Source organism: Pogona vitticeps, chromosome 1 (genome assembly GCF_051106095.1).
Source record: "Pogona vitticeps strain Pit_001003342236 chromosome 1, PviZW2.1, whole genome shotgun sequence".
In the NCBI taxonomy this organism is placed as follows: domain Eukaryota; kingdom Metazoa; phylum Chordata; class Lepidosauria; order Squamata; family Agamidae; genus Pogona; species Pogona vitticeps.
In genome coordinates this window covers 53,690,706-53,704,179 of record NC_135783.1, presented here as the reverse complement: position 1 = coordinate 53,704,179, position 13,474 = coordinate 53,690,706, and the positions used below count along the sequence as shown (strand labels likewise).

The 13,474-nt window shown below is 41.8% G+C and overlaps 1 protein-coding gene across 2 annotated transcripts in view; it reads left to right on the top strand.

Annotated features, from left to right (window-relative positions):
• Positions 1-13,474, top strand: part of KIF26B (kinesin family member 26B) — a 378,172-nt gene that overhangs the window by 334,281 nt on the left and 30,417 nt on the right. The window lies entirely within an intron of this gene.

Here is a 13,474-nt window from a genome sequence, read left to right as displayed (position 1 = left end):
ATCTTTTTTTCTTCCCCTCCAGTTCTTTCATCTTTTTAAAAGCAGTGTTTTTAGAAGCATTGCTTTGCCACCTATCCTCCTCACATCATGATGTGCAGTGAGAAAGGGGTAGACATATTATTTTAGCACCTGAGGCAGAAAACCATTCAAGTGCCTCTCCTTGTTTCTTGGGAGTAAACATATAGAAAGAAGAAATTTGTCCTTTTCATTTCACTTTGTTTTTTATTTATCTTGTCCTACATTCTTCACATCTGTTTGCAGTATTTCTGTGAAAACCTGCATAAAATTTTGTACCTATTTTCATGCGCAAGCCTATAAATGCACTCATTTCTATTTGCAATATTCATTTTTCCAAATAATTCCCACTTATATCATGCATTTTAAACCAGTTTTGATCAGAGAATTTATTGATTTAAATTAAATTTAAAGAGGAATATATACCAAAGAAAATAGTAAAAACATTTCTGAATAGTGCATACCCAGAAAATCCTGGAAAAAGAAAACATAAGCAGGAATCACTTTGATGGCATGTAATTATCAATTATATATTGAAATGCTAATAGGATTTTTCTTTGTAGATTGGTTCTACAAATAAAACCAGATTTATATTAAATAGATTTATATTAAAATGTACAGTAAACAAATTTCTCCCCATCCTAGTCAAAATACGATAGCAGTGCAACAATATGCTGCTCTTCTGTGACACTCAGAATTTGAATAGTTTCCATTAACCTTAATAGTACCCATCAGAGATGTTTGGGGATATTGTTAGGATATAATGTTGAGAATCAAAAGATCCTGGATTCACATATCTCTTTTTTTTTTCATATCTGTCTTTAAAGTGGGACAATAGTAATGATGAACAATATCTCAGTAACAGAAAAATCACAGCTTAAGACATTTTGACCATGATTAATTGGGACAATTAATGTAAGTGCCATCTGGCCATTCTATGTTAGTTTATTGTTTATGACCAGCTTGTGATTACATTCTATGACGGACACTCAGTCTCAAAATTAATACATGTGTACACGCATGTTGTATTTTTGATTGGCTGCACCTGGAAACAAGCAATTATCCTGAGCAACAGAGCACTTTTTTGTGATTACTTACTTTGGCCAGCACCAAGGAAATCCTTGATACCTTGCTTACCAAGAAACAGGAGATCCCACAGTACACTGTGCTTCGATCAACAGGTTCGTCTTATTTTATGCAGCATTTAACTAACGTTTTTCTAATTATCCACATCAATATCAGTACAGTGGCTTCTTGAGCAAAGTGAGGATCTGATATTTCCATTCTAGCAGAAGTGCCTGCAGAAGTTTGATTGCTGTTTGTTTCTTGGTCCCCAGCACGTGATCATCAGAGGCCTAGTGCCTCCTGACACAGAAGTTCAGTCTAACTGTAACAACTAATAACTGTAGAAAGCCCTGGCCATGGAGCATCCATTCTTCTGGGTTGTCATCTTTTAACAGTCATCTAAGCTAGTGTCCACCTCAAAATGTTGTGTTACTTCAAGGACGCCCTTATGCTACATGGTTGTATCCAATATGCCCAGGTAGTGCTGCTGGGCAGGGAAGCCTAGTTGTGTCTCCTGTTCCTTCTGTTGGAGACTATCGACAATCTCATAGCCAAAAAAGAGGGCAGAGATCTGATCATGAACCTTCACAGTGTAGAATGAGCTTAGTAACAGGACTCACATCAACTAAACCGAATTCATCAAAGGACTCAGGATGTCCCACGTTCTGTTACTAGTATGCTGCACTGAATCATACTAGTTCTCATCAGTTGACTGTGTGGAAAGAAGCATGTTCAGACTTAACGTTTATATTTACCAATGACATGGAATATATTTGCATCTGCTGAGTATGTGCCAATAAATTTCTGTACTACAGCAGGCCTGAGGGTATACATTATTTTATCGTGTAATATTCATGCACCTGCATGGTTAATAGCATTTGCCATTGGCCTAGTGCCTAGAAAGACATCATGATACATCACTGTATGAGTACAGGAACACATGCCCTAGCATGTGTTATATTTAATTTTAAAAAAAGTTATGTTGTGTTTGCAGCTTTAATTGTGTTGTCAGTGATGCTTGCAACCTTTATTGGTGATGATCCTAAAAGAAATGGAAAGGGGTGGGGAAAGTGTGAAAGGGAGCAAAAGGAAAAAAAAACTTGTGCCTTAATATGTTTAAAACCTGTAATAAACATAATCTATTAGAATAGGGTTAGGGAAATTGTTGATTCAATGTCATTAAATTGGATCTTGTCCCTTCAAATAATTTCCTTTTTCATGGTCATTAAAAAAAACTTGATCATCTTCAATATTTTCTCCTTTCTAGTAATTCACAGTTATGAATTTCAAAGTTTCTGAAAGCAGAAAAGCATTCAGAAACCTAGTTCTTACTGATGCCAAAAAGCTGTTTTGGGGCCAGGATAGCCACTTCCATATATTAAAAAAAGGAGGACATGGATCACAAGAAAAAAGGGGAATTAAAAGGGGAAGCAAAGTGGCAAAATTGTGATTGTTATTTACAATATGTACACAGATGCATATTTAGAAGCAATTACTGCACAGTAAATAGAAATCATCTCACCACCACAGTGAAGACTGACCAGGTGAACTTTGTGGCTGCTCAGTCTGCTGTCTGTTAGGTTGCTGTCTATTAGTTTACTATGCCAGGCTGCTGTTTTCCTTTCTTACAGTTCTTTATCTTTAAATCAGACTTCACACAGAGAGCTGTACTCTGTAAAATTAGACACATTACTATCCAAGCTTGGACTATAACAGGATTCAGGTGAGGATTCACTTGATAGAATGTTTCTGTACATAAAACCATTCCTGCCTATAAAAAAGCTAACATATCTGGAAGAAAGATACAGTCTCTCTCTTTATTTTATACAGTACTTGTAGAAGAACATACATATCAACTGTAGTCACTTACCATTTTGTGATAATGAAACCAAATAGATAAAAGTAAACAGATGCAAAACCTGAGTTACATGGGATTTCTGAAGCCCATAGTAGATATCTGCTCCTCTCTGAATTACTAGTTCCATTCAACATTGATTTTGTCTCTCCCTAGATTAATCTAGTTTGAGCAAAACAGGTGCATAACCCTTTCCCCTCCAGTCATCAGTTTCCTATATAGAGAAAAGTGATGCCAGAGAGAAGAGGGATGAGGTGTTTCTGTCTAAGTATGTTGGATAGAAGGTGTAATAAACAATTGAATAGAGCTTTGATTTGTGTGGAACAGACAGAAATCTGTGCCGGAAACTCTTGTATATCATTTCAGATTCTTGCGTGGTGAAACTGATGGCATCAAACATATGTTGAAAAACATATTAGTATACGTAGAAATAAGTATTTGTGGATATTTATCAGACTGGAAAATAAGGCAATACCACTGCTCTTTTCAACAGTTCAGAAGCAACAGGAGCAAAAGCTCAGTAAATGGGGCACTAACTGGCTGAATAATCAATATAAAGATCAGGCAGAATGGATCCAGTACCCCTCCTCCTTGTAGCTCTCTGAGATCATGTTGTGGTCTCACATGTGGTAAGGAGCATAATCCCATCAGCGATGCTGAATGATCTTGGCTGGCCCTGTCCTAGGAGCTCCACCCCATTGAGCTGGACCAACTGTATTGACCACAGTTCAGCAATAAATGTAATTTATTTGAACTAAGAGCTATTACAGAGGAGATACGGCAGTGAAGCTGCACTGAAATCCATACTGTACTTCAGTTTTGTGGCAGACTAAATTATGATCTGAATTGAGGTCCTAACTAATTCTGCAGATCAAAAAAGAAAGGGTAACAGGTGTCCCCAAGCAATAGTAAGCCTTAGCTCTCAGTGCATTGTTGTGTTGGCCCTGTCATTGGCTCCATATCACACTAGAGCCCTGCCAGCTTGCAGACCAAAGCCTACCACTGTTTTTCAGACTGAATGGTAGTATCCTTTTCAGACTTGTCAAGGCAATCTAGAGTTTTTTTCAGCAAATCACAACTGGGTTATTAAAAGCCTAGAGTGGTCCGGCGAGCCAGATAGGCGGGGTATGAATTAAATAAATAAATAAATAAATAAATAAATAAATAAATAAATAAATAAATAAATAAATAAATAAATAAATAAAGGATCTGGGAACCCAAGCAGTTCCACTTTCTTCTAATAAGAAAACAAGATGGTGGTTCAATCTCAGAGACCCAAGAAGCTCTCTACATCTCTTACCATTAAGAATACTGCTATCATAATGATTTCTTCAGGGCACCATTGACGTAAAGTGCTATTCTACCATTGCATAGGTTCATCTCTCATGTGTGTGCCCTAAACATTCAATCAGCTGGGAAGACTTAAGTCAGTTAAATGAATGCCTCGAGCAGCTATATTGATGGCTGAAATCAGCACTAGTGAACCTTCATAGAGTCATTCATCAATCACTGAAAAAGTGGCCATCAGACTCAGTTTTCTAATATTCTATAACACAAAATTCTAACTGCATCTTTGGAACAGACTTACATGGTCTGCCACCCCGTTAGGGCATAGGAAAGGGGATTTTTAACTTCAGATTTAAAAGGCCTTCAAGCATTTCAATCCATATTTTTCAGTATGCTACTTTATATAAGCAGTTACTTATATAAACATATTTTTTAAAAAAATTAACATCAGAAATATCCTTTTTCAATACCTTTCTATCAGAATATCTGCCTTATAAGAACTTAGACCTGGCTTCTGAAAACAGTGGTTTTCCTTAAAGCATTTTAAAATCCCATTGTCCTCTATTCTGACAGTAAAGTAACATCACTTTAAAAAAAACAGCAGCTAGGTATATTTTAAAATAAAATAGTTGTAATATAAAAAAAGAATCTCATGGGTTAAAATACTTCAAAGTAACATGTCAGAAAAGGCAGAGACAGGTTGGCTACTATTTGATGATATATTTCTGGCTGTGGTTTTTAACAACTCACTTGTTAACAGATCATATTTAAAGAAATAATTGAACCATTGAAATGTACATTCCATCTCTGAATATGAAATGCAGAATGTTTGCAGATTGTGTGATTAGTAACATTTCCCTTTGTAATTTTCTCCATGGAAGTGGTTTGACCAGATATGAATGATAAGAAGGGAAGCAGTTGACTGTGGTCTGCAACAAAATGGAAAAGATCAATGTGACAAAGCTAGATAAGAATGTTGTGTACGTTGTTGTTTGTAGCTGGGAGTGAAGGTTCACTCGCTTTCAGAATAGTCTTTGAAAAGGTAATTTCTTTCTATTATTAACATAGAATTTGCTGTATTCCATCTCTCTTCTAAGGGTGAGACACTTTGTCTAATACAAATAAGGTTCAGAGAGCATATGCGCAACCAATGTTTCTCATCTCTGGGAAGACCACACTGGTTTACTGATTATCGCTCCACATCCTCTGGAGACCTACTAAATGTAGCACATTGCCCTTCTGCATTGTCATGCTACATTTTGCTTTGATGGAAGCATGCGTAAAATGAAAGTCACAGTATTGATTCCTATAAAATGTTAATAATTTCCATGTGCATCATCTTTGGAATGGTGGTTACTCTCTGGCACAACACTTGATGGACAGAAGATGACCAAACCTTGCATGACATCCTTTTATCTCTGAAACTGTGGATTCAGAGCTGAGCTAGGTTATCAGTGAGAACAGCTCTCTTGCTTAATGGACTTTTGTAGATGTCACTCACCACGATGCTATGGGGCAGTTGATTGATCTGCTCACAAGAAGTAAACAACAGGCAAAATTAGCACACAGTAAAAAAAATATCATACTTAACTTAAAGCTAAGGAAATTAAAATGAGTTGCTGCTGAATGGATCAATCTGGGTGGCAGTATTGTAGCCAGTGTCTTACACTTCTTTTTAAAGAGATGGATGCCAAAATCCTGTTGCATAAGATATCCCTATGTAGGGAAGTTCCTCACTGCATGTAAATTGGGTGGTGGCAGTCATTAATTAAAAGTCCCATGTTGGATTCCTGGTCAAACACAAAGTCACCCAGCTTGCAAGCAACAAGAAACCCCATGAGGAATCACAGTGGGGATTCTAATAAACTATTATCTGCCTCTCTGGTAATGTCATTTTTCTTACGCTTGGCACTGTGGACCATAGTCTTCTGGTCCACAGTGCCAAATAAAACATGTTAATCTTTAAAGAGCCTATGGTATCCTTGTTGCTTTTGTTACAAAAGACTAATATTTTGCTTTATCTGGGTATTTGCATATATCTCGACAGTTGTGAAGTGTGTCTCAGAGAATATAAATCTGTTGCTTCAAAGTCAAGTGAGCTGGGTTGAAATAATCTTTGTCAGAGACTTGTGATGTTTGATGAAATAATCAATGCTAAATAATCCACATTATGACACTACCCAATGGCCATTAGCTACCAGTACCAAAGACTAGGAATCAAACTAGATGATAAATTTAGCAAGTTTTAGAAGAGATGGTCCCTCAAATGGCAAATGTGCTGCATAGTTTTCCTCTTCTGCAACTCATGCATTTAACATGCATATTTTTCTGATTTGTTCTTGAACGTAAGCACAGATTTAGTCAGAAAATCTAATGGATGGAGCAGATATCCCTAAGAAAACCCCATTGTTGCAGGGAAAAATTATTAATATTAGATATGAGGGTATTCGTATACAAATACCCACGAACTGGTGGACATAACAAAGGTCCAGCCCCATGGGGCCGGATGCTCCACTCACCGATCCGCCATGGGTGCGGGTGCTGTTGAGCCTTCCAATGGCTCTGGAGACCACGTTTGACGAACTCCTCTTTGACCTAGCAGAGAGGCTTGTTGTCGTCCCACCTCCTACCATGAGTGGCGAGCCGAATGCGATCTCTGGAGCCATTGGAAGGCTCCGCAGCGCCTGCGCACATGACGGATCAGTGAGTAGACCATCCGGCCACATGGGGGTGGACCTTCATTATGTCCCCCTGTGCAGCAGTATTAGTGTATGAATACCCTGTCTGTAATTAATATTAAACATAAAGAAGACCAGGGTCCCATTTTGCTGAAAGTGAAGAAATCTTCCTGGTTTAAAGGGAAAGTTTCAGTAGACAGTCTTAGCATGGCAGAACTTGAAAAATAACTGAGAATGAGAAACATATGGCACCACATTTGTAAGGACCTGTCACATTCCTAGCCTACACATGATAAGAACACAAAGTATTTATAGGAGCCAAGAAATAACTGCGAACTGCTTATAGCTACCAGAAAAATCTTTTTTTCTATTGTAGTTGTGACAGATTTTAAAGAAGACGTTTCTTTGTGTCTGAAAGCAGCAGTTGAAACTGGAATGGCACTGCAATGAAACAAATGTAGGCACACCTTTCCACCCTATTTCTTGCAGGCGGGTAGTCTCATATGAAACTTCTAATATCTGATTCATCTCAGCTCCTCTATTACGCCTACATAACTGTTACATAACAGCACTGATGTTACCTGTCTGTCATGGGTTTGGAGGGAAAGTTCCATCCTATGGGGAGTGGAAGGCGGGACATCAGGAGGAGGGGCTGTACTGTATAAATATGTGATGCCTGTGTGGTGAAGAGGAGATGCTGAGACAGACTGTGAGACACTGGGTTGGGACGAAGCAGCAGCTGGGGAAGAAGAAGCTGTTGTGGGAGTCTGGGTGTCTGACAGGGTACTACTGTGTGTCAGAGTACCAACCTGAAAGGTTCAGGGGTCTGTGGGTTAGCCAGAACTGATGGGTTCAGGGTCTGTGCTTTAAGTTAAAGGTTCTAGGTGAACCAAACTGTATGCTTGTGTGTGTGAGAATAAGCCACGTTACTTTATTTTATTCACCTGATTGTTTTATTTACCCTGTTTGTATTTAAAATAAACCTTATTCTTTTACTGTTTAAAAATCCATCCCTGGTCTGTGTGACTTTTTATAGGGAATGGTTGGTGGCAGCTTAGTGTAACTGTGTGGCAGATCCCAGTAGGTCTGGGTTTGTCACATTGATTGGTGTCCAGCGTGTGGGATACGACTGGTCCAGTTGTCCAGCGGTCCAGCAAAGCCTTGGCAAGTGTGCCCAGAGCAAGGGGGGTCTAGTCAGGGACAGTCTGAGGCGCGTAGGTAATCTTCTAGGTGTACCTCACGGGGAGGTGCGCTAGTAGAAGAACGTGCCAACTGGGGAGACTTAGATTAAGGTGCTCTGAGGCAGCCTGATTTTGGCGGGAAAACGCTGAGGCAAAACTGCGTAGCAACAGCGAGCTAGCTTGCCAGCTGAGAGGCCCAGCAGAGGGGGGTAGGCTCTGACTCGATACTGTTGCAAGTAGTGCTGAAGAACAGCAGCAATCTCTAGGGAGAGCTGGTTCTGAGGCAAGAAGGAAAAAAGTGGTCGTTTTATTTTGAGGCTTGACTTTTTAAAGCCGCCTGTTCTGAGGGGGGATTATGCCCTTGACTCGAAGCAAGATAGCAGACATGAGTGAAGTGAAAGACCCCCAGATTGACCAAGGTTCTGAGGATGAATTTGGCTCAGTGCAAGGTGACAGCACAGGAGAGCAAGACCCAGAACTCAGAAAAATACTCATAGCCCAACAGCATGAACTGAGGGTGAGGGAAATGGAGGAAAGGGAAAGAGAGAAACAGCGGCAATTTGAATTAGAGAGAGAGAGAATGGCGTTTGAATTAAAGAGATTGGAACTGATGAACCAGAACAATAATAATAATAGGGATTCTGAGGGGGGCCAACTGTCTAAGGCTGACCTGAAGAAATTCCCTGTGTACCACAAGGGAGATTGTCCCGAGGTGTTCTTTTCCTTAGTGGAAAGAGCGTTTGTGGACTTCTCAGTGAGGGAAACTGAGAAGATGACCATCATGCGGTCTTTAATCAGTGGTAGCCTGGCTGAGGTTTATGCCGAGATGCCTGAGGAACGGATGAAAGATTTCGCAGAGTTTAAAAAACTGGTGTTTGCAAGACATGGGATAAATGCAGAGCAGCTGAGACAAAGGTTCAGGTCCCTCACCAAGAAGCCAGAACAGACTTTTACCCAAGTGGGGGCCCAATTGGTGAGGCTGCTTGAGAAATGGCTGTCGCAGGAGGGAACAGAGACCTATGAACAGCTTAAAGACTTGATAGCCCTGGAACAGTTCTATTCAGTTCTGCATGGGGAATTGAAATTCCAGGTGAGGGAAAGGAAACCGAAATCTGTGGCAGCAGCCGCAGAAATCGCGGATTTTATCTCCCAAATAAGAAAGCCCTTGGGTGAGGGGAAATCTGTAGGTAAACCCAAAGAAACCTACAGCAAGTACTCTCAGGGACCAGGGAAAAGCCAGCAAGGGGGAGGGGCCCATGGTGAAGGGAAGCCCTCAGGCATGAAACCAAGCCCTCAGAATTTGGAGGGAAAACCCAAACAAGAGGAGAGAGAATCAAAATACACCAGAAAATGCTATTTCTGTCAGGGAAAGGGTCATCTGATCTCAGAGTGTGAGAAATTGAAGCAGCTAAAAGGAATGGTGCCTCAGAATTCTAGTGGGACCAAGCCAAAAGCTGTGTTCTGTGTCCAGCAAGAGCAAGGCTCAGTGTCACAGAGGGAGCCTGTTGCCATGGCCACTCAGTCTGGAACAGCTACCTATGCTGAGCAGGCTGAGGAAAATGGTCCTCTTGTGGAGGTAAAGCGCTGCTTGCTGATAAAAACAGATTCTCAGTTGTTTGAGACAGCCGGGGTGGACGTAGGAATACTTGACCGTCAGTATAGGGGGCTGCGGGACACTTGTTCCCAGGTAACCCTGTGCCATCCCGATATCATTCCCCGGGAGTTTATAATCCCAAATGAGAGCATAAAGGTAGCAGGTATTGAGGGGCAGGTAATCTCTCTGCCAGTAGCAGAGGTACCTGTCAATTTTCAAGGCTGGAGGGGAGATTGGCGGATAGCGATTTCATCTACTCTGCCAGCAGCCGTGCTCGTGGGAAATGACCTGGCTGAACATGTGAAAAGGGTGCTAGTGATTACACGCTCACAAGCCACCACGGGGACAGTTCAGGGGGGTAATGATGAGCCAGAGGCGGAAGCAGAGGGGAGTTCAGAAGCTGTGGTGGAAACCTTAACCACAGACAGCAGATTTGGACAGGAGCAAAAGGCAGACGCCACTCTCCAAAAGTGTTTTGAACAGGTGACTGACGCCCAGCTAACACCTGAAACCCCAGTGAGATTTCTGGAGAAAAAGGGGATTTTATATAGAGAAACCCTGAGGAATGTCTCAAAAGGGGGAGATGGGATCAGAAGTCAGCTGGTGGTACCTGAAAAGTATCGCCCCATGATCTTACAAAGGGGGCACTCTGACATGTTTGCTGCACACTTAGGGGTGAAAGGGCCCCTTGATTTGATCAAACAAATTTGGGAGCAGATCACCCAGGATGACCCACAAGACGTTGTGACTTACATAGACACCTTGATGAATGACCTAAGGAGAAATCTAGAGCTGGCAGCAGAAAACCTGCAAGCTCAGAAGGTCAGACAGAAAACATGGTATGACCACAAAGCTAGAGAGAGACACTTTGACCCAGGGGAGGAAGTGCTTTGGCTTAGGCCCTGCAGAGAGAATAAACTGCAGCTCAAATGGGCAGGACCATATAGGGTCATTTCCAAGATGTCAGACCTGAACTACCTAATAGAGCAGGAGGAGAACCAAGCAAGGAGGGTGGTTCATGTGAATGCCCTAAAACCCTACTACAGAGGGGAACAGAGGGTTTTATTCGCGATAAAGGCAGCTGAGAGTGAGGAAGCTGAATTACCCTTCTGGGAGGGTAGAGGGGAAGTAAAATACAACCCAGAGGAGGTAAAGATCAGTCCTGCACTCACCCAAGACCAGCAGCAAGAACTAAAAATGCTGCTTAGTAAATATCAACAGGTGTTTTCCAACAAGCCGGGGATAGTGAAGGGAGTGATGCATCGGATCCACACAGGGGATGCACCCCCGCAGGCAGTATCCCCATACCGAGTAACGGGACCCTATAGGGACAAGGTGCGGAAGGAGCTGGACGAGATGCTGAGGGAGAACATAATCGTCCCCTCTTCTAGTCCTTGGTCCTCTCCGATAGTCCTTGTGGACAAGCCTGATGGGAGCATTAGGTTTTGTGTTGATTACAGGAAATTAAACCGTGTAACCACTCCTGATGCCTACCCAATGCCCAGGCTAGACAACCTGATTGAAACCATAGGGGGTTGTCGGTTCATCTCATCATTGGACCTGGTAAAGGGATATTGGCAATTAAGAATTGATCCCAGGGATCAAGAAAAAACTGCCTTTTGCAGCCCTTTTGGTCTCTATGAGTTTCGAGTCCTGAGCTTTGGTCTCAGAAATGCACCAGCCACATTCCAAAGGCTGATGGACCAGACCTTGGCAGGGCTCAGTGACTTTACAGTGGCCTACATTGACGACATAGGGATCTTCAGTAATACCTGGGAAGATCACCTGATACACCTGGAGGTAGTGCTGCAGAGGTTAAGTGCAGCAGGGCTAACAGTAAAGGCCAGCAAGTGTCAGCTGGGTAGCCCAGAAATAAAATACTTGGGTCACATGGTAGGGGGAGAAATGATAAAACCCCTGGAGGCCAAAATAGAAGCTGTTCGTGATTGGCCTAGACCCAACACCAAGAAAAAAGTCAAATCATTTCTTGGGTTGGTGGGCTACTACAGAAAGTTCATCCCGAGGTTTAGCGAGATTGCGGCTCCGCTGACCGATCTGACGAGGAAGACGGCTGATGACCGCATCCCGTGGACCAGCGACTGTGAGGCGGCGTTCCAGAGGTTGAAGGAGGCGCTAATCAACTATCCAGTGTTGCGGGCTCCAGACTTCGACCGGGAGTTCATCATCTACACCGATGCGTCTAACAGCGGGGTAGGAGCAGTTCTGTGCCAGGAGGATGAGAATGGTGACCAGCATCCAGTGTCCTACCTGAGTAGGAAACTTCAAAAAGGTGAGAGACATTTGGCAACCGTGGAGAAGGAGTGTTTGGCCATAGTCTACGCGATCCAGAAGGCCAAGCCTTACATCTGGGGAAGACATTTTATTCTGTGTACTGACCATTCACCATTGCAATGGTTAAAGACAATGAAAACCCACAATAGCAAACTCATGAGGTGGGCTTTAAACCTACAGGACTATGACTTTGAAGTGAAGGTGGTCAGAGGGTCAGTGAACTGTGTTGCTGACGCCTTATCAAGAAGACCTGAAGATTGAAGACGGCGAAAGAACATGGACTATGTGTATATAATGATGACAAAAGTTAAAATGTACCTGGTTTTGAATTTGGTTTGTATGAATAAAGGTAAATGGATGTATTGTATATGGTAAATGTTTAAATGCCTATTTGCTATGGTTAACTTAGAATGTAAGTATGAGTGAGTATAATATGGTATGTATAACTGTTATTGTGTATTTTATACAGGTTGTTTTTTGGTGAAAAGCACCTTAGCTTTCCCCCTACAAAACAACTTATAAAGAGGGGAGGTGTTACATAACAGCACTGATGTTACCTGTCTGTCATGGGTTTGGAGGGAAAGTTCCATCCTATGGGGAGTGGAAGGCGGGACATCAGGAGGAGGGGCTGTACTGTATAAATATGTGATGCCTGTGTGGTGAAGAGGAGATGCTGAGACAGACTGTGAGACACTGGGTTGGGACGAAGCAGCAGCTGGGGAAGAAGAAGCTGTTGTGGGAGTCTGGGTGTCTGACAGGGTACTACTGTGTGTCAGAGTACCAACCTGAAAGGTTCAGGGGTCTGTGGGTTAGCCAGAACTGATGGGTTCAGGGTCTGTGCTTTAAGTTAAAGGTTCTAGGTGAACCAAACTGTATGCTTGTGTGTGTGAGAATAAGCCACGTTACTTTATTTTATTCACCTGATTGTTTTATTTACCCTGTTTGTATTTAAAATAAACCTTATTCTTTTACTGTTTAAAAATCCATCCCTGGTCTGTGTGACTTTTTATAGGGAATGGTTGGTGGCAGCTTAGTGTAACTGTGTGGCAGATCCCAGTAGGTCTGGGTTTGTCACAATAACTCTCTAGCCAACAGGAGAGACTGCCCAAATACACTGCCTGTTTTTCAGTCAGAATAAGTACGTGAATCATTACCTTTTGAAGTGAGTTCTCTTTAAGGTTTGGGGAATGAAATCCTGTTAAGTCAAGAAAAAAATACCGTAGGATTTTAAAAAGTGAATCCTTACATGTCTTCAGCACAATTCCCCCTCATTTCATTGGGGCTTTCACAGGAGAAACCCCCAGTGGGTTGTGTCCTTGTTAATAGCATTTGAATTAATGTTCTTCACCACTATCGCATACATGTAATAGCTGTCTTACTCCTGAATTATTTTATGCATTTGCTAACAGGAGACAGATGTCTTTCTTTCTTTCTTTCTTTCTTTCTTTCTTTCTTTCTTTCTTTCTTTCTTTCTTTCTTTCTTTCTTTCTTTCTTTCTTTCTTTCTT